General features: G+C 38.1%; 1 protein-coding gene across 8 annotated transcripts in view; it reads left to right on the top strand.

Moving 5' to 3' along the window:
- Window positions 1-268: 268 nt before the first annotated feature.
- Window positions 269-20,992, top strand: part of CDH11 (cadherin 11) — a 191,436-nt gene continuing 170,712 nt past the window's right edge. For 5 of the 8 annotated variants that reach the window (XM_069793422.1, XM_069793423.1, XM_069793416.1 and 2 more), the window contains exon 1: window positions 269-420. The gene's annotated coding sequence lies outside the window, so the exon portion shown is untranslated. Of the gene's footprint in view, window positions 421-1,976; window positions 2,100-20,992 lie in introns of all 8 variants that reach the window. The other 3 variants (XM_069793420.1, XM_069793421.1, XM_069793417.1) reach the window with 2 other exon arrangements.

The raw sequence follows: 20,992 nt of genomic DNA, 5'->3' as shown, positions 1-20,992 counted from the left end.
GAACCGCTGTAAACTTTTGCAACAAAATATTGATTCTACAGTATTTGAAGAAAAAGAGTTTCAGAATCCGCCCTTAGTGAGAGAAGGCCAGAAGCTCAGACACAAATATTTGTAGTCAAAACCTGTGTACTTCAAGTGTTTTGAATTACTGTAGTTTGAAGCAATACTTCTAAATATGGTTTTGAAACAAAAGATCAGCTGAGTGCAACTTAATGTGGTATTTAAAACATTCCAGAATGTTGAGGTTGTGGATTATAAAATATGAGCAGTCACTGAATAGCCTGGCAGTGGGGAGAACAAAGAAAACTAACCTTGGGTCTGCCATTGTTGGCAGGAGCACTCATGTCTCTTGTTCCTGAATATGCTGTTTTTATAAAAGCTCTTGGAAGAGATGCTGAAGGAGAAGATGAAGCATATCAAGTTAGTCCTGAAATCTTTTACACAACTGCAAGTGAAATCCACTGATACCACAAACATACCGGCTTATTCTATGCCTGGAGCATTACTAATAAAAAACAATTTTTATATTAATAGAAATGTAGTTCTCCGCAGCTCAAGACTGAAAGTTTACAAAGATATCGGCTGGATATGCTGAGTCTCTGAGTAATTTCCTATAAAATAAAGTTTCAGAGCTGTAGCTGAATATCAGTACTGTTTTGCCCCCCTGCTCTGCCCACCCCTTTTTTTTTTTTAATTCATGCTAACAAGTCTGCCCAGTACATATCAGTAGTTTTTCCTGCCTTTTAACTTACAAGTTATCTTTATCTGTGTTGGCTTTGCATGGGTGCTTCTGTGTATGTAATCAAATAATTATCTCTTATATCTTTAGTAGATAAGGCAAGGAAAAATTAAATTATAATGAAACAGTAGCAATTCTTCTAAAGATCAAAGTATAATGATAACTACAAATTTTAACATGCAGAGTTATGCGGTGTTGCATAAACAGTATGGATTTCATGTAGCTTTCCTGTGGTCCAATTGCGTATTTTGTATATGTCTTCATTTTGATTTATTTCCAGTGTAAAATGCCCAAAACTTTGACTAAAGCAAGTGGACAAATACTATAAATCTAAGGGCTAATCCAGAGCAGGACTTACGCATATACATTAGTATTTTGATTTATCAAGATAATAGTTAACACATGATCTAAAAGATTTCAATCCACTGATATTTTTATTGCCTAAAATTTAGTAATGCAGTACTGTGATACTAGGAAAGAGAAGGTTTATGCAGTAATCATTGCGGGAGAAAATGGGTGCTCAATAGAAAAAACAAATATATTGGGATGCAAGCAGTTCCCTTGGCACATGACTGAAAAAAAATCACTGCTGTATCAATTTGAAATTCAGAGTTTGGAACCAATACTGTTTATCACAGGATCATGATCCAGTTTAGGTACTATGGCTGTGTGGGTGTGTAGTGTTCCTCTATGCAAGATCTCCTATATTAAAACAAATATATCTCCAATATATTGAAGTTTCAAGAATTTTTGTCATCTTTACATATTTTTAAACTTCAGTTATGATAAGCATAGCATTTGGCCTCAGTTTCTTTCTTCCAGAGAAACCCATTCAAATTCAGGTTGCGTACCAGAGATGCGGTGGCTTTGTCGTACCAGTCTGAAGTTTCTACAAACATTATTAAAACTGATAAAGTCTTTGGCTTGCCTTTTAAGGGAAACTGATCCTAACTCAAGTGTGATTAATCATCAGCCCAGCACTGACATCATGTATGGCCAAGTATCATGTGATACCTTTAAGGCTCATGCCAATGTTCCTCCTATGTCCAACAGATAACTTAATGGTTCTGGAGAGATACATATCTGAAAGATGTAAGGAGATTCCTGCTGATCTTTCTGCTTTATGGGAGAAAAGGACCCCACCCCCCTTTTTTTGGACTGCAGTATAGTTTTAGGTCTTGTAAAATGTATGCTTACAGGACTTTGTAAACTTGCAGGACTTTGTCTTCCTTTGTAGATTTGTCATGATTGCTATATGAAAGAAGAAAAGGTCGTCTGAGGCATGACATGTCTCCAGCCCTTTAGAGGGTCCTTTCCAGAGTTTGTTTAAAACAGGCTCAGTTGAAATTCTGCAGGAAAGGTATTGTTCTCTGTGTTGCCTAGTGATGCTTTTCTGATGAATATGTGAAATTCAAAATAAAGCACGTTTTTGATATGAGAAAATAAGGATCTTGTATCAGAAAAAAAGGATCTCGATCATGTATTGCATACTGTAACAGCTATGACATTGTTACGTGCAATGTGTTTGCATTTAATCTGCAATATAAACCTATGAGTAAAGGAGCTGGACAGTTTACCAGATCATTACAAAATTTGTTGCTGACTTATGCGTAGCATCATATAGATACTGAGTACGTACCAGGGGTTTTCTTGCAGAATTTTAGCCCAAATTTGTAAGACACCTTCCTCACTGTTCAAGAACTACTGGGCATACACTAATTCGCTTCTTTAACCTTTGTTTTGTAACTCTTGAAGGCGGTAGCACTTGTACAGTAGACTGGAATAGTATTCAATAAAATATTCTCTCAGAAGCACATACTCTGAGGCAGTTATTGTACAAACTGATTTTATCTTAATGCCAGGGCACTTCACCTGGGCCCTTTCTCTTTCTGTGTGAAGGTATTCTCTTTTGTAAAACTAAAGATGAAATTAAGATCCTGATAACCTTTTGGAGGAATGATAACAAGGTCTCCTTTCTGAAAGACAGTGTCACAGAAAAATCTTTAAGGGAGCACTTCTTATTTGATTGAATGAGTAGATTTACAGCTGTCGCTGTCTGAGTCCTGTCTGTTGTGAAGTTTTGCCCTTTCTAAAAAAAAAAAAACAAAAAACCAAACCATAACCAAACCCCCAAACTATTATGCATCATAAATTAACATAATTAGCTAGAATATATATTTTGTAAGTCCATGTATCTTTGTACTGTATTAATAAGGGAGTGTGCATAGAGGCAAAAAAATGCAGTGGACTTAGCTGAGTAAAATGGACTTCTTTGCCTCTTCAGTGGTGTTAAAGCTCATAAATGCAACCCTGGCAAGGTGTGCCTACAATGGTATTGTAGCTCAGACTGGAAGTGTGATTTTGAAGGAATCTCAAGAGTCATTATTGAGATACTTTGGTTCACATAGTGGACTGGTCTACGTTGGATACTTAGCACCCACTGATTTATTTGCTTGAGACATCCGCTCCTTTTGAGTCGTACTACATCCTACTGTAGCCATAGATTTTAGGAGGCTTTTGAGTTGACTTCAACTCCTCATACCTTAAAACTGGAGGAAATTGTAAAAGTTGTCTTGCAATCCAGTTTCCTATAGCTGTAAACTCATCCAAAGAAAAATAGTTAGTATTGTTCAGAGGAGCACAGGTCAGTTCAGAGACAAGCTTTAACTTTTTTTCTTTCTTATTCAGAGCTTGGAAAATCTTTGACATTGCTGTCTATTGCTTGAAGCATCATGTTCTTTGATCTTTATGTTGTCTCATCTTTATCCTCTTTGTTACAATTTCTCTTGCTTTTATAGCTTCTGTATTTTTCCTTATGTTAAGTTTTGTAGCATTATAAAATGTCTTCAAGAATTACTTTATTGTTTCAAGCCCTCAAGACATTTGTCTTTATTCCACAATCTGTTATTACCTTTAGTATTATCCTACCTTCTTTGCTGTCTCTTCTGCAGTTGTTGTTCTCTGTATTTCTACAGTGTGGCTCCTTTCTTGCCCACACTGAAAAATTAATTTTCAGTCCTTCCCTTTTTATTTTTTCTTATTCGTTACTTTTTTTGCCTCCTTCGTTCTAGTGTTCTCAGGCTAAAACGTGGAAAACCAGAGTCAGCTTCCCTGCAAAGAAATCAAATTGTTCTTCCTACCTCAGATGGACTACTACTGGTACCTGAAACAGCTTTTTTAGAATTTTCTTAATTTTTTCTCCACTGCCCTGTAGAATGCAATATGATCATCTACTAAATGAGTTCAAAGTTCTGGCTCTTTTCAAAAGGTTGGATTAGCTGTGAGTGGTTAACATACAAAGCAATTCAACATTGAATTAATGAGCACAAATTGAAACCAACAACAGTGCTTTTGTCAGAGAAACGCTGAGTATGGCTTGTGCATGTTTTTCACACAGCTTCATACCATGAGTTGTCAAATAATTCAGATTTTAGCGGAGGTATGTTGTGTGTCAAGGTATATTTGGTGATAAAGGAAATAAAGGCAGTCTGTCTGCATCAGAGGGGTGATAGAAGTGGTGCTGTGTGTCTGTATTTGTATGGAGAGGAGGAGGTTCAGTTTCACAAGACAATTGCAAACAGGCTCTGAAGGAATATTGCTCCACTCGGCTAATAAAAGAATGCAGTACTGTTTGTGCTGGTGCAAACAGTAATCAGTTTTACTTGTTTGTGGATAGCAGATTTGTTTCAAGACCTGTCAGTAATACTCAAAATATTGGTTAACGTATGGATATGGTGAACTAGAGCCTGGATTTATTATAGAGATGAATTAATAGACTCCTAGATTTTAAGAGTTCAATATATTATTTTTTCCTGCCTATCCCCTTTCAAATGTGTATGACATCAGTATGCTGTGAATGCACTGAGTGGATTTAAATCTTTATTTAGCTGGATCTTCTGGTTTGTTCAGGGAATTCTACAATGAAATATGTCGAATTTTTTCCATTAGTGTTGTGCAGATTGAAACACAGATGCTAGCTGTATGCTGTGATCTAAATCTCTATCAGATGGTCTAATCTGGCTCTATACTTCACATAGACTTTCAAAAAACCCTTTAGCACATACATTCTGATAGGGCAGCTTTAAGATTTGTTAAATAGGTTACAAAGCTCATGTGCCCAGTTCTCACTTTTTTCAGGTTAAAACGGCGACAGCACTGGTAATCAATGGGGGGAGGGGGAAGCCACAGTTGTGTGCTGGCAAGGGAGCAAAGAAGTTTGAGGTGGTCATAGCCAATGTGGTGGAAAAATCATAGCTATATCCTGAACTTGGTCATAGAACTAGCTCAGCAAATAGCACTGCAGTTTTTCTGCACCACCGATACTGCAACTGTTTCTTGACAAATCCCTTTATACTCTGTATTGAAAACAGATTCATAAATATGGCTCTTTTATGGGAAATTCAATACATTTCTTATAAGTCACACTAAGCCATTAAAATGTATTTGGGAGGTGTATACCAAGAATATTTTTACTGTGGTATAAATCTACTATACCTTTTGATGAAAATTCTGGTATTTTCTTCAGAAAGGAAAATAAAAATAAACATTAGCAGAGCAAACAAACTGTGGAATAGCATTAGGTTTATCATTTATGCTATTGCTGTTTCTGCAGATCTAACAGTGTGATAATTTTAGATGAGTATTTTGTTAAGTCTGATAGTCTGAATATACTGTTCATTTATATTTAGGAACTGATTTGATATATTTTAAAAATAGGCAAGGTTAATATTCTGAAATAATAAAAAATGTGGAGTTCAAAGCATTCTGAACTGCAATTCAGAGAGGATGCCTCTCTGAAAATTAGAGGATCAATGTGTACATGTACTTTGTTATGTTAATGGATGCTTATTGCAGTACCACAAATTATTGGATGTCTAGCAGACTCTTGGGATTGCTCTCAGTATTTTTGATACTCTTCATCAATCTGTTCAGTTATTCCTCTCTGTTTCTGAGGGCAGCTTTCAATACTGCAAATTGATATCCTATTTAAAAGGCATCATGTGTTTAAAAAGATAAAAACAAACCCAAAAGCTCCTGACCCAGACTTAAGATTAGTTTTCCCTTTCTTTGCATTCCATCCTTGTCATTATTCTAACCTGCATCTGGTAATGCTGCTACAGATTTTTCAGCTTGGGGTATTGCTTATTCTCATTCAGATGATGTATCTTTGGGTGGTACAGTGCTTTTATCTTTAAGTCACGCATGCTATAGACTCATGTTTACACTAAAAAGCTGAGATTAATTCATCCGGCACAGTAATCATGGTATTTAAAGGCACTGTGCACCTTGATGATAAGCTATGATAAACTGTAATTTTAATTAAATGTTAGCCAGAATTTTGTTCTGTGACATTGTTTAAACGCTTTTCATATCTGTTGGCATGTTAGTTTAGACAAAGAAGCGAAGAGTGAGAAGAACAACCCAAGATGTTCAATGATATGTGGCAGTGGTCTTACCAACTTTGAGTTTGGGCCAAAGATTGGGATGGCACATATTGCTGTCTTGACAGATTGCATTATTAGGTCACCTTGCAGAAAAGTAATTTGACTTGCTAATTAGTTGTGAGATGTTTCAATTATCTTGGTGTATTTAGAAGCCTGGAGTCTGCCTGTTAACATGTCTCCACATTAGCTATTGCAACTTGAATTACACTAAAGCAAGACAGACTTTTTGATGGTTTAAGACATTGTTGTAAAGGATTTATTTGTTTTGTAATTGGTCCCTTACTAATGAACAGCAGAACAAGGAGGAGCACAATGGTGCAATCAGTGAGCCCACTAGTACTCCAGCACTTACAGTAATGATTTCCACGGAGCTACTCTTTTAAGACAGAACGACATCAAGGTTACAAGGCAAGGCTCCAGTATGTTGCTTAAGCCTGTAAAGGCATGGAGCAGTTGTTTTAGCGCTTCCCTTGATCAAGGGTTACTGTGAACAGCAAGTCAATAGACTGTAGTGACAACAGACCTTTAACTAGTATTCTACAAGAATATGTTATTTTTCATAAAAGCACCATTGCAGGAAGGTAAACTTCCAGTACAATGCAATGCAATACAATTCAAGTAACTGGATAAAGAAGTCTGTGACTGATCTGTTTGTAGCTATAAATTAATTGATTTCACATGACCATAGAGCTAACTACTTCAGTCTTCTCACAGCCCATGTTGCCGGGAGAAAGCCGTACCGATACTCTATCATGAGTAGCCTTTCAACAGCTAAAGGATTATTTAAGCCAGATATGTACTGAGCGCATATGCTTAATCCTGCTAAAAACTGTTTAGCTGCAGGTCTCTAAGATCACTCAGGTCTACATCATATTTATTCCAACTGCTCAGCAGTTATGCTCATTAAGTGGACAGGCTGCTTTCCAAAATGTCTACATGCATGTCTATATATAGTCTGTATATTATACACAGACTCAAAAGAATACATGCCAGTGTGCTCCTCTGCTGAATAGGAAGGAATGTCAAAAAGCGAGATCAATATGAAGAAACGAAGCAGTAAGCATAAAATCAGGCTAGGCTTAGCGCTAAGTTAGGGCTTTGGAGAAGTTAAATGGGAATGGGATAAAGCAGCGGCAGCAACAGTGTGGGCTTTCAAAAAGGTCAGCAGTGTAGTATAGTAATCTGTGCCTTTACCTCTCAAGAAAATGAGATTAAAGACCCCTCTCAGAACTCTGTCTGTATGATAACACTGTACAACAGTGTGGCTTCAGGCAAGAGGGCCCAAGACCTTGTGAATTCATAATAATGTAGCAGAATTGTCTGAAGACGCTTATTTACATCTGTGTGTCCTTGATGCGTTCTTAAAGGGCACAGTATGTTAGGGCAATAATGCTGAAATGGGTGAGAAGGCACCCAATGTCTCATATAAGACAGTAGTTCAGCCCCCCTGAAATAACGTACTATTTTAGTAGTGCTGAAATGATTTGTGCTACTTTTTCTTTTCTCCTTCTTAAGTTTGGATGATAGATCATCTTTTTTTTGGTTTAATTCTTCAACTTTATTACCTATTTTGCAGAGTATCATTCTGTTCTGACAAATTGTCTCCAGTAAAAAGAAACTCCTGCCTGTCATAAAGAGTCACTTCCTGGGAAAGATGTGGGAAAAAGCTAAAGTTGAGTAGAATGTTTATTTCTAAAAAGTGAAGCTTGGAGGGATGCTTTCAATTACTCAGGATATGGGAAAGGTGCTTTTGAACACGAATTGATATGACAAGGGGATTTCTAGAACAGTTTTGGGAAAGATATTTAACAGAATGTCTGGACAGTCACTGAACTTTAAAAAGATGCTATATGCATAATCTTTTAAAAGTAATATTTGAGAGAGGAAGAAATACAAAAGAGCAAATCTAGCATATGGTTGGATGGTTAGCACTTCCTTACTGCAAGGCGTTTTTTACTGTAATGTTTCTTACTGCAAGACTCCAAAATCTGAGTACTGAGGACTTACTTAGAGCCTTTGAGGTCTATACTTAGCCTTTTTCATACTAAAGAAGTGGAAAGACAGCAAACTTTCTTATTTTCGCATAGCAATTTAGAACTAATCAGTTGTTGGCAGGAATTCATGTTGAATTTATTGTGCCATTGGCTGGGCCATTCTTCTTTTCTTTGCCCTACCTGGACCTGATCCAAACTATACTGAGGTCAAGGAGACACTTTTTCCCAGAAAACTACTTTTCATCTGAGTTTGCCAGAACCTCAGTCTCATCCTCCCAGTAGTAGAGGGCCCACACTTGTTGCTCTGCCTGTGTGGAAACCCTCCCATGTAGCTGCTGAGCACGGGAAACATGAGTTTTCGATGATGTTATATCAGACAAGGATGGATTTTTCCTGCTCTTGATGTTACTTTGGTTCACCTGTGATGCAGAGTGGGATGAAGGTATGTCATTTCTAGGTTCAATAGTGTGACCATAGTTCTTTATCTGACTGAATTAACGCAATTCAGAATCTGTCTTAGGGGTTGGTTTGGTTCCCCCCTGCCCCACCTCCAGTTTACATTAACGTAGTTGAGGATGTAGTTTGTCCTATAGCCTCGCAGTTTTTCTTTGCTTCCAAAAAATGCTAAGTAGAGATCATTAGGTAGCTTGGGTCTTCCATGGTTGAGAACAATTATGAAAGAAAAAAATGACAGTTTCATGTAGCTGCTTCATTAAAGATAAGGAATCTTGTTGGGTAAGAAATCTGAGCAGTAGACACACAGAACATGTATGACCTTAGCAGCAGCAAGCATTAAAGTCATGTCTCATTAAAACAGTATTTGTTAAATCATCTAACCTACCTGTTAACATTTTCTAAGAGTAAGGATTGGAACATAATCCCTCTGTTCTCCTTATTGAAAATATTTCTAAAAAGGATACTCTGATCTTGCTGTCTTTTAAATTAATTTGTATCCAACTCAGAGTATGCTCCAAAACATGACCATGTTCTTGCCATTAAATTTTAGGTTAAACTAAGCATGCTTCATTTTAGTTTAGTAGTTACAATTGTGACTGCTTATCGCTTTTGCAAGTCTCACAGATGTAGTCATATTGTACTGCAAAAACTATTAACAGTTCCTTTTTTTTTTTCCTCTGAGATACGCACAGGCAATCTCACACATCTCTCTGACTTGCTTTTCTGGCATTCATCAGTCAGTTTAAGAATAAAATTAAACTACTTCACTATTCTGAAAGAATTTTTTATTTGAGAAACAAGTGACTCTGAAGATTAGCCCAATTTTCAAAAAAGTAAAATGCCCAAGTGCATCTAATCTGTTAAAGTCTTTTAAGTAGGAAGGATATTTTTCTGTTAAGACAATATCTTTTTCCATTTTTAGATGTAATTGGTATTTTTAAAGCATTCCTGTATTTTTGATGACCTAAACTTAAGCATTCAGTTTTATTCTTGGATAGCTTGGATAAATACTTCATCTGAATACTTTGACCACATCTATTTATACTCTGATCCCACTGGATCACTTGGTGTGCAAATTCTTTTGCTATACTATTAGCGATTTCAGTATGGTTTTGATGTATGCAAGCTGTGAAGAAGTGTGTGTCCAGCACATCACAGTTAAAACAAGGAAATACGTATGATTAAGAATCTTAGAATTGATCTTGGAAAGGCATGAGTATATATTGCTGTTGTTACGCTTAGTCGCTCAAGAAGTTACCACTGTAAGTATAGGAGTAATGTCTTTGAAAATTATTTGCCTTAAATCAGATATCTCCTAGTTCCAGCTCTTCTGCAGTTTTTTGGGGAAAAAAAAACCCCAAAACAAAAACCCAAGAAAAAAACCCAAACAAAACCTACTGCAAAACTCAGGGAAATGCAGAAATCAAATAGTTCTCCGGGCCTTTTAAAGACTGAGGGCAAAGAAAAACACTAAAAACATGGTTTATTCCATGAGAATACACCTCTCATTTAACTATTGAAACATACCCGTTTCCTACAGCAAAAAGTGCTGTCACGTGCAAAAAAAACCCCCAACCAAAAAAAAAAACAAAATCAAAACCAAAAAAAATAACACCACAAAATTATATATAGCCTTTCAGAAGGAAGGGAAGACTGCAGAGCACATTTTTGAGATGTCTTTGCAACCAAAACAGCCCTGCTTGGGGATAACAAAACCAGAAAGATACATTGCACTGTGTGAAATAAATACTGTCTCGTATTCATAAATGTCCTATAACTAGCCTGATATCGTTTGTACTAATCACATTACCATGTTTGGAAGAGATGAATGTCTGAATGCAGTGAAATAAACCAGTGATAAATTAATTTTGAATTGTTTTTTTTTTGCTGTTGTTGTTCCTAACTGAAAGCAGTTTTGCTGTTACTGTGAGCAGAAGTGATGGTTTTACTGGGAAGAAAAGAACAGCTTCCAAGTACGCACTCTTTTCCCTGTTTCTGCAGTTCTTAGCTTAGTTTGGACTGCAGCTCAACAGAAGAGGGTGTGGGAATGAGATGAATGCATGGGATTGCTGCTCACATGGATTCCTCTCCTAAGTAGATCATCTTCCTACAGACTTATAAGAGGGATCTATTTTGGATTTTGTGTTGGAAAATGTTCCTTTCCTTTTCATTCTCTAACTGTTATTATTTAGTAGAATGCAGGGTGTGAAGGAATCTTGTCCATTCTTTTATATTTAACACCTGCAAGTGTGGTTTAAAAATTTTTTTTTTTTTTTTTGTATTTCCAAGATTAATTGCTGTGTCTTTGCTGTGGCCGGTTAAGAGACAGTTAGGAGACCTTCACCACAAGAGGTATTCTTTCTTACTCATGGTATCTAATAGATAGGAAGTATTCAGGTAAATGATTAAACTTTAAAAGATAATTATCATTAATCATTATGAAAAGCAGCCTTATTAGGAATTCATAAACTCAGAATAAATCTGTTCTGGTGACAAACGAAATTTTTCAATCTCATCAGCTCTCTGAGTGATAGTGAGTTGAATTTTTTTTCTGAAGAATTAATTTTTTTTTTTCACCCAAAATGTTGTATCTGTTTTGTAACTAATTTACCAATAAGTTTGCTTACCAAAGGACTAATCACCCAGCATTATTTTATCAATAAGTTACATTTTATTACAATGAAGAATAAATCAAGTCCATTTAGTCTGTTTTTATTAAGTTTTAAAAATGAATACATAAATAAAAATTTCCTTGCAAGGAAGGAATAATAAAACATCCTCGCAAATGTACTGGCGTACTAGTATTGCGTTTTCATTGGAGATGATCTCCAAAACAAGTGAGCTGCTGGTAACTAGTATCCGACTTGCATTGTACATTCTCCGTGTGCTTCACAAAGCTCTGTGAGATCTGTAGCAGCGCTCTGATGCTTTGCATGCAGGCTGTAATGAACATACCCATGCTGCCAGCCCTTGGCCATTTTATGCAGTACCCCTTATCTTCAAGGGAGATGGATTATATTTGATAGCGGGTGTGCATGTGTGAGAGAGAACACGAAGCAGACATTAGAGCTGAGCAAAATCCCAGATTGCAAGCCTGTTTTAAAAGATGTATACGTAATATAGCGTTCTCATCAAGACACAAGATAGTAATTTTAAAGGAGCTGCTAAGATAACAAGCAATATTGGAGGCTGTCGATTGCAAAACATTGCTGAGTTGTCGGTGGGATGTGGTATGGACGGACAGTGGCTCTGCTGCTGCCTGTTCAAGGGCTGTGTTAGGCAATTGTTCAGCTACTCTGAAGGCTCTTTTTCAGCAGGTCTCAGTGCTCTCTTGCTCTCTTTCTCTGTCAATTTAGGCACCTGTAGGGTGTATGCTGTCATGTTTTAATTGACTTTTCTGTTGGCAGGCTGCTAGAGGTGCTAGGAGGAGATTCTGACTTCTATTGTCTTCCATATGCTGATGCTAGGCTTTGGACTAAGGAAAAAAGATCTAATGCTGCCTTTTTTTTTTCTTCATTTATTTTAAGTTACTTCTCTGAAACACATGAGATTAAAACATTAATGTGCTGTAGCTACTGTTGGTGTCAGAGACTGGATATCATCAGGAACTAAAAGAAAACAGAAACATTTTTGTTGTTTCAACAAGGGAGCTATTTTATTACTGATAATCTAGAAATGATCCAGACTGCATATTTCCAGTTATAATCAAAACCTCACCATGAACTGAACTTTGCATGTGCCTTGAAGAGTTTTTGTTTTTATACTTAGAGGGCTGTAAATATTTGTGGCACACACATGCTGAATGATTAGCTGGACTTAAAATAACCAAAGATTAGCATATGAGAATTATAAATACCAAAGGGTTAAGAATAAAGAAAAGCATTTGCAGGAACTACTGCAATGTCTGAACAAGCAGTGGAGAGAGCATCTAGAAGGACTTCCTCTTTAAACACAAAGCTGAGTGATGGTTGCAGTTACTGCTAAATCCAGTGCCCTTTTTACAAGTCTAAAAGCACACCCTGCATTTAATTTAACGCTCCCCCCCAAAAAACCACCCCCACAAAACAGCAAACCTTTGACCACACATATGTTATGCATATGACAGACAACCTTTTTTTTTCTTTTACTCTTGGTCCTGTAAATCGCTCACCTAAGTACATTTGAGCCTTCATGCTGTTGGTATCTTAGTGTATATTGTTCAGATCTATAGTCCCACAGTAGAGTTATTTGGACTGTAAAACTTCTCTAAGACATTTTGTGTTTTCTAATTATCATACATTTTGTAGTGTGAATTTCACAATCTTATTATCTGCTAGTTAAATCTATCCAGACATTCAAAATTTAGTGTTGTTTTCTCCCTTTTACCCATTCATAATTTTAGCAGAATTTTTTTCTTTCCTGAAGTGTGTATATATGAAATGTGTATCTGCTACTTCCTTGTATCCTTCAGGTTACTGCACTACTCTGACATTTTTTTTCAAGTACCTGTGAAATTACATCATATTCAAGTCCAGGGTTGTATTTTTAAAATACAAAACCATAACTCAAACCCCCTTTGAATCCTCACTCAACTTTCAGTGCATAATTAGTAGTGTAAAGTCTGCATCCAGCTGTGTGTCTAATTTGCACACACAATTATTTCAACTGCCCAACAAGAAGCGGGTAACTGCACAAGCAGGTGAACGTAATTAGTCGTTTGCATTTGTAATTACCTCATTTGCACATGCAGTCATAGCAGCTCTGCATTCTAATTAGTTTTAAAATGTCTGGTGCAATGCTATTCCCTCACTTTGTGTATTCAGACAACACTTTTGTGTATTATAGTGATAAAACAGTTTTGGAGAGCTGGTTGGTGTTTAGTGGTTAGGGGATACTGCTGTGCCGGGTCAGGACAATCCAGAATCCCGTGACGCCAGGGGAGGAAGGAGAACCTCTGCTGAGGAAGATGTTTTCTCCTTGTTGAGCCTCTGAGGTATTTCCAGCCTGTTGTGGGAAGGCTGCACTGCTTATGCCGGTGCGATAGAGATGTGTTTGTGCTGAGCAGCAGCTCAGAGGCGATGCGCTAACAGTGGCATGATAATCTGTGTACTGGTTCTTAGCGCACCTAGAACGTGCTCCCCTCCCTAGGTAAGCCAAGGCGCATTCAGAGGATGGGCTGCTTTTTAGCCTGCTGTGGAGGTGGGCAGTCGGCTTAGCAAGGGTTCGTATTTGCGAAATATTGAATGTAGAATTGCAGTTCCTGCTCCTTTTCATGTGCTGTCAGGGTCTGAAATTTTATCGGTTTCTGTTAGAGTGAAATAATCCAAAATCTAGGTCAAGTTAATTCTCTGTAAGTCTCTGGAGTATTGTTATTCTACAGGTTGAAATTATATTCAGGCTTTTCTGTATTAGTAAAATAGCATGATTAATGGGAATTTAAAATGCAAAATAGCATCTTTACTAAACTTGCTAGGTCTTTCTCTGCATATCATTGTCTGGAATCCCAAATCTTGCAGATAAAGTACAATATAGTTTCAGAGATAGTAAATCAGCCAAGGGAAGGTGATCATTAAATACATTAAAATGCATGAAAATTACCTAAATGGAAACCATTAGATTAAATGAAGCAGCTACAGTATAATAGCCTGATGACTCTAGAAACTTTATTTAGATCATAACTGTACTGATGTTGTGCAAATCCCATGATTAAAGAGAACGTAACGTATCTCTCCCTCTTCTCCCTCTGCCTCCCTTTCTTAAAGAATTTGCAATTTCGATTCCTCTACAGCTTAATAAACAGTTACCTCAATAAAGGCACTTTCTGACGTTCTGCACCAATCTGCATTTTGATGTGGTACAGCATGAAACCTTATCTCAGTGTGGCATGTTTGCAGAAATAACAATGTTTAAATAATGACTGAAATGAAGCATAAAAATCGTTTGTAACTAAAATGGACATACTGAGAAATCTTAAGCCTCAGCTCCCATTACTACTTTGGTGTTTCTTTTCCACTCATATATCATACCCATCACAAAGCCATGTTCCCAAACCCTATGCATATTTTGAATTAGTTCTCTGTTTTATATTTCTTTATCGTTCCACTGAATGGCAATTTTCGGTCTTAATGCCAAGTTGCTTCATGAAGTTTCATTAAAAATATATATCATTCTATTTCTGTGGAAACCGCCTAGTGAATTATCATTTTCGTTCTCATCTCAGTGGCATCATGTTTGCCGTATAATTTCTGGATTGTGAATGTCATTGTGCTGCTTTGTAGTCTATATATTGTATGCACAATTTTCTCAGAGAATTAAAAGGTCAAGTTTCCTGCACAAATTACTTGATCTTTCTTTTTATTTTAATGGATTGTTTCATTTGGGACTTTTCAGTCATGTACATCCTGATACTACCGAAAGAAGAATTTAAATTTTTGATTTTTCACATTCCAAGCCACTGTCCATAAACATAGGTGCCCATCATTGCATGTTAATTTAGTATTCCTTCTGACTACTGTGCTGCTCTTTCACATACCCTTGCTCTCTCACATACCCTTGCGCTCTCTGCATGCATACAGACACTGTATTAGAGCTTTTAGGGAATTAGAATGCAACAACGGCATGCAGTAATAGCTTCCTAATGGAGTAACTAATGGCTATTATTCCATAACTTGTCAGAATTTGGAAGCCTAATTCTGATTGATATTAAAATAATTAAATAACAATGACTGGTCGTTTACCAATCCTTTTACTGATACTTGTAATTTATCTTTACAATGTCACAATTTGTAATGGACAAGTGTTTAAAAAACAAATTTTGCCAATCGGCATATGTAACATGAGTCACGTTACCATATGGAGTTATTGTGCCTGAAATGCAGAATGCACTGTGCAATTTGAGAAGGAAAATGGTAAGGGAGGAAGAAGATTAGAGATCAGTGGCCCAAGGGCTCTTTTAGTTGCAGTGGACTAAATTGACTGCAAACTTGCAATTCCAGTTGACGTCAGTGGAAGCTGCCAGTGTCTAAGAAGTTCTCATCAGCTTAGCAGTATTCATCTGAAGACAAAATTAGAAATGTATTCCACATAGTGCCGCTGCATGATCTGTGCTTTACTGTGAGAGGAAGTGGATGTGAGAAATTCAGGTAGAGTTCAGAGAAAGATGTAAACCTTTTACAGACACTTAAAGAGAATAGCCAAGAGGACTTGGACCTACTGAGGCAGAAGAATAAAAAGAGACCAGAGGTTCCTTTGTAAAGAAAAGGGTTAGCCAAACTCCCTTCATACGGCACCACAGAATTAGTGTTGTCTACTCTGATTTTGAATTAATACATCTTTTATGGAGAAAGAAAGCCGAGAATCTTGGCCATTTGCTGAGCTACGCGAGAGCTCGGGGAATACCATTAGCAAAAGACAAAAGCTTTAAAACTGTTTTGTTTTTCCCTGCCCATCTGCAGGCAAAAAGTTTGAATCTGTTCAAGTTTGCAGTGGTCTGCTGAAGTACCAGGTGTGCTTTTTTTCTACTCTGCATTTTGGGCGAATGCGTTCGGGGCAGTGGTGAGTGTGGGCATTTTGGCAGAACTCGCGCTGTGACTTCCCTTGCTCTGTATTGGGCTTGTTTTGCGCAATGCACTGCTGGGCCGTTACTGCAGTGATCCCAGTACACAGCTGCTGGGAGGACTATGCAAAATGATTCTATTATTTTAGTTATTAGTAGCATCCTGAGAAGTTTTCATTAAAAGAATAATAACAATAATGACACCGTGCGTTTCTGATCCTATCTGAATCGCAGTAGTGTGTTCACAGTGTGAACTGACGCAGTCGCTCCAGTAGGCAGTCTTTCCAAAAGAGGATATACACGATAAACTGTGCTCTTCCAGCAGGACCATGTGAAGGATTATGGTGGGGTTCAATACACAACAGATTATCAGAGACTTTAATGTCCACATGCTGATTGGACTCCTGATTTAATCCTTTTTCAGGGTCCTCTCCAATGCTGTCTGCTAGTGCTAGGTTTTTTGTAGAACAATTATACACAAACTCTTCATTCACAAAAGCAGCTGTAAATGAAGTTTGGTATTTTTATCGCTGCTGAACTTCCAGCCACGTTTCCACCAGCATATAAAGACTGTGCAGCAGCACTGTGGATTTGCTTAGCCCCTTCCAGCCCCATTTAGACTAAAAGTAATTTCTTGTCTGTACAGTAAATATACCTAATAATTTTAATTTTTGTTTATACTTTAGAATCACATCCATTAAATAACACTAATAGAACGGTTCAAGTCTGTTCTTACTAGGAGATGCTTATTTTTAGCATTTTCTTCTTCTGCTGACATGGAGAAAACGCACCATTGTAGCTGTGGGCGCACTGCGCGTCCTTCCCTGTCCCTGCAGTCCCTGACCTGGGGCACCCCCGGCCCTGCTCCCCAGCCAGCACCTGGAGCTCCCTGACCCGCCTGGCACCCAACTTGTCCCCTCACTTGCACCTGACCCACCCAGGCCGCCAGCGAGCCCGTCGTCATCGCGGGGCTCTTGGTACAGGTCTGGCCGCACTCTGGGCTGGGTAAGCGTGCAAAGGGAGGTGGAAGGGTAAGGCTTTGACGTTTGGGGTCTGGGGGAGGGCAGAGGCAGGAAGATTGGCTTGTTTCACAGAAGTGAAAATATTCCTCCGTTTCCACAGGTGTTATAAGCATACAGAAGCAAGTAGGTGTTTCCTCAGTAGAAAGAAATGTATAAACTAAAGGTGACGGCAGAAATTGCTGCTGCATTTGTTAAAAGAAACCCAGCGATAATGCAAAGGCAGGTAAGCTTTAACAGCATACTCACAAGGTCTGGGCAGTGTTTTGCTGACAGTGCAGGAGAAGGTATATGAGTCTCAGAAGAGCAACTTTTAGGGAACTTTTCAAGGAGGTCAAAACTCGCATAGGCAGCTTCAGTTATGTCTCGTCTGATTACTCCAACTAAAATATGATGAAAAATTGTAGAAGCTCCATAGTTTCTTTCCTGTGGTTGGGACAAACAAGTTGGATGCTGGCTGGTGAGGCTGTTATTTTGATACCTAAAGAGCAGGCTCTGCTATGTCAGCTTCACTTCGGTATTTGGGTAGATGGGGACCAGGAGACAAGGAGTTGTTTTTTTGTTTTCTTTTTGCCCCCCCCCCCCCCCCCCCCCCCCCCTTTTTCCGACAGCTCAAGTTGGAAAACTTGCAATAATGTGCCGGCAGTCACAGTGAAATTAATTTCTTATTACTCTGTATTTTAGGCTTATACTAGAACTATGTGAAGCGTTGTCGCTCTGATTTGATTACTGCTGCAAATGGGCAAAAATGCTGGTACAAGATGGAGGGGCTGGGCTTGGCCTGGGAGTGCTGCTGGCATAGAGCCGCCGGCTCTCAGCCCTTTACAGGGGATTAGAATGGATACTCAGCATCCTGCCTTCCCAGGTTGAACAAAGATCCCAAATGGCTCTCTTGTTCAGCCTTATCTTACAATGCATAATGCACATTAAAGAGGACGTTTGTATATTCTGAAAGGTTTTTAATATAGTTGGTGTTTGGATCCTCACTGAAACGCACTGGCTCCTTTCTCACTTCCAAGTGCAACAAACAGCAGCTACCAGCGCATGCGGTAGCTTACAGACTCTGTATTCCCAATGCATTGTTCAGGGATTTTTATTTCATACATCATTTCTTAGTCACAGCTGTATAATCATATATCACGTCTATAGAGCATAGCATGGCATTGAGGATGTATTCTGAATACACGCTAAATATTGAAAAATCAACACAGAGAAAACTGTATTTTTACTGCAGTTTGCCAGAGCCAATTTCTCAATTCTTTAAAAATCAACATGCTTTTCTAACAACTGCAGACCATTTGTCAAGCAAAAAATCTACCCATATAGATTCAGAGTAGATTTGGTTTTCTTAGGCACTGATGTAGTATTGGGAGCTAATAAATAAATAAATAACCAGAAAAAAAGATTTCTGTAGACTATACAGAGAAATGTTACTGACACTGTAATGGTCCATAGTTGGGGCAGTCATATCTAGACCATCTACTGTCATAGTGAGTAGATTCATGCCCACATAAAACCCCCTGTTATAAATCATTAGCAGGAGAAGCACCTAAAACATGTAGGAACAAACCCATACATCTCAGCTACAACCACCTGAACAAGCAGCACTATTTCTAATATTGAGAGCAGTAATAGTTTTTTGTCCTTTCCTTGCATGGGCTTCTAGAGAGAGATGACGTTTAACCAGCCTGTTACAAATGTTCTGGTTTAGTGACTATGAGGTCTGCAATAATGCTTCTGATCTAATTATCATTTATTTATTCAGTAAGTGCCAAAGGAAGCTTCAGCCAGCCTTACGTATTGTTCATTAGAATCGGTTATTTTCACAGGTCAGCAGCCAAAGCTGACATACAGCGCTCCCTTTCTGATAGGTCTTCACTCGGGAAGAGCTCCGACAATGCCGGACCGGATCACGGCAGCTGTTCCTTAGGCAGCTGCAAGTGAGTTCACTTGTAACAACAGAAAAACCTAGAAAACCTACAGACCTGACACAGGGAAGTCCAGAGGAGAAGCTATAGGTGTGACTACTAATTTTCTTTGTAGGATTGCTTGTTGTCTTTATGCCTGAACGTGAGAATTTTTTATTCCATGCCATTAGCCACAAAGACGGAGATAAGAGATTTGAAGTAATCTATAAGCAAGCGACATAGGTCATAATGTGTTTGGAGTGGGCAGCCTGGACCATCTGTATTGCTTATCTCCCTCCTTTTTTATAATCAGCTCTGGCTTTTTCGGCATTTGTGTGCATTTTTGCATTGCAGAGTGTTCCTCAGAAAGAAGGGCTAATCCCTATCCTGAAGAACTAAATGGGAATAAAAAGGTTTCTATGTTATTGTTCCCATGGGTGGCAGGAGATTACACTTGGTTACTCGGGAAATCCCCTCCAGTCCTGTATTTCTTTCCATTTTGAAAAAGATAAATAAGGGAAAGATCATACAGTATAGCCAAAGGAATGAGAAACATTAAAGCAACAGGAATCGGCCCAGTCCTACTGGTCCCAGGAAGCTTGCTCTACATTTTCTGGTATATATAATCATGAAATAATTCAGACATGTTGACTTCTCTGGAGTTCTAGTCATTTCACAAACTTTTGGATCTGATTCTTTGAGAACAGACAAGTGCAACTGTTAGTGAAAGATTAATCAGAGCTTAGGTAATGTTAGTGCTTTCTTTTCCCTATTTGCTTGCTGTGTTTTTGGTAAGATATGGTATGCTATAATGATATATATGCATTGTCAACACTTGGGTATCAAGACTATGGGTTAATGGGCTGCACGATGTGAAGGCAGCCAGCTGGTGTACTGCAGGATGTCCAGAAACAGAATAACCACATTCCTATGGTGGTATGGTATTTGATTCTCCTGGCTGAGGCTGGCACTAACTGGAGGATCTCTGCTCTGTGCACAGGCAACAGGACCTTTCCTTCTTTGTTGTGCTTGCATGTCCTCATGCTGTGTTCTCTTAAGATAATATACATCCTAATTTACATATGTTTTGTATTACCTATGCTTTTCTTATCTGGTTGTCCCATTCGCTTGGCTACTTTGAAATTTCACTGGACAGTACACGATTCTAATACCATGCATTAAAAATTATTACATTCATAATATCCCTAGCTCTTCAATGCTTCTCAGTTCAGCTTCCGAAAAACAGTGTCTCTGTACCACAATGCATCTTCCTCTCCTCCCCCATCGTACCCAGAAATGCACAGCCTTGCCCTGGAGACAATGCAGTGCGCTTGTACAGTAGCTCCCATCAAAACAAAATCACAACAGTTTTAATCTTATCAGTCTCAAACAGTGGCAGAAGTCTGTGCAAACTCAAGTCCTTGCTGTCTGACAATGTCAGTGAGGAAACACAGTTCATCCTCATCCAAGATATCAGTTGTCATAGCGAACTGACAGTACACAAAGAGCTGCAGTATATAGTGCCAGCTCTACAGCTGTAGATGATCCTTAACATACTTTCTCCCTGCACCCCCTCCTGGGAAAAGCAGCCTTCACTTCAAGATGCTGAGGAAAAAAACAGTCCAAAACCTTATTCTGTACAATGTATCTAAGAAACCTTCAATGTCCATTTAAAAATATTCTGAAATCGTGTTTTGCCACTTATTTATGTTTAGTACCTTTTTAAATTATGATATATATGATATACATTACAGTATGTGCAAGCTCTCTAAAAAGCTTGGGCAGACTATTAGGATTTTTCCTCTGTGTTTGTAGATATTTTAATTTTTTTAAGCATAACTTCTGTTATTTCTCCTCTTGCGCTACTTTGACTACCTCAAGGTCTATTATTTGGTGTAG

The sequence above is a fragment of the Haliaeetus albicilla genome, chromosome 10 (assembly GCF_947461875.1).
Source record: "Haliaeetus albicilla chromosome 10, bHalAlb1.1, whole genome shotgun sequence".
Taxonomy (NCBI): Eukaryota; Metazoa; Chordata; class Aves; order Accipitriformes; family Accipitridae; genus Haliaeetus; species Haliaeetus albicilla.
This window is presented reverse-complemented; position numbering and strand designations above follow the sequence as displayed.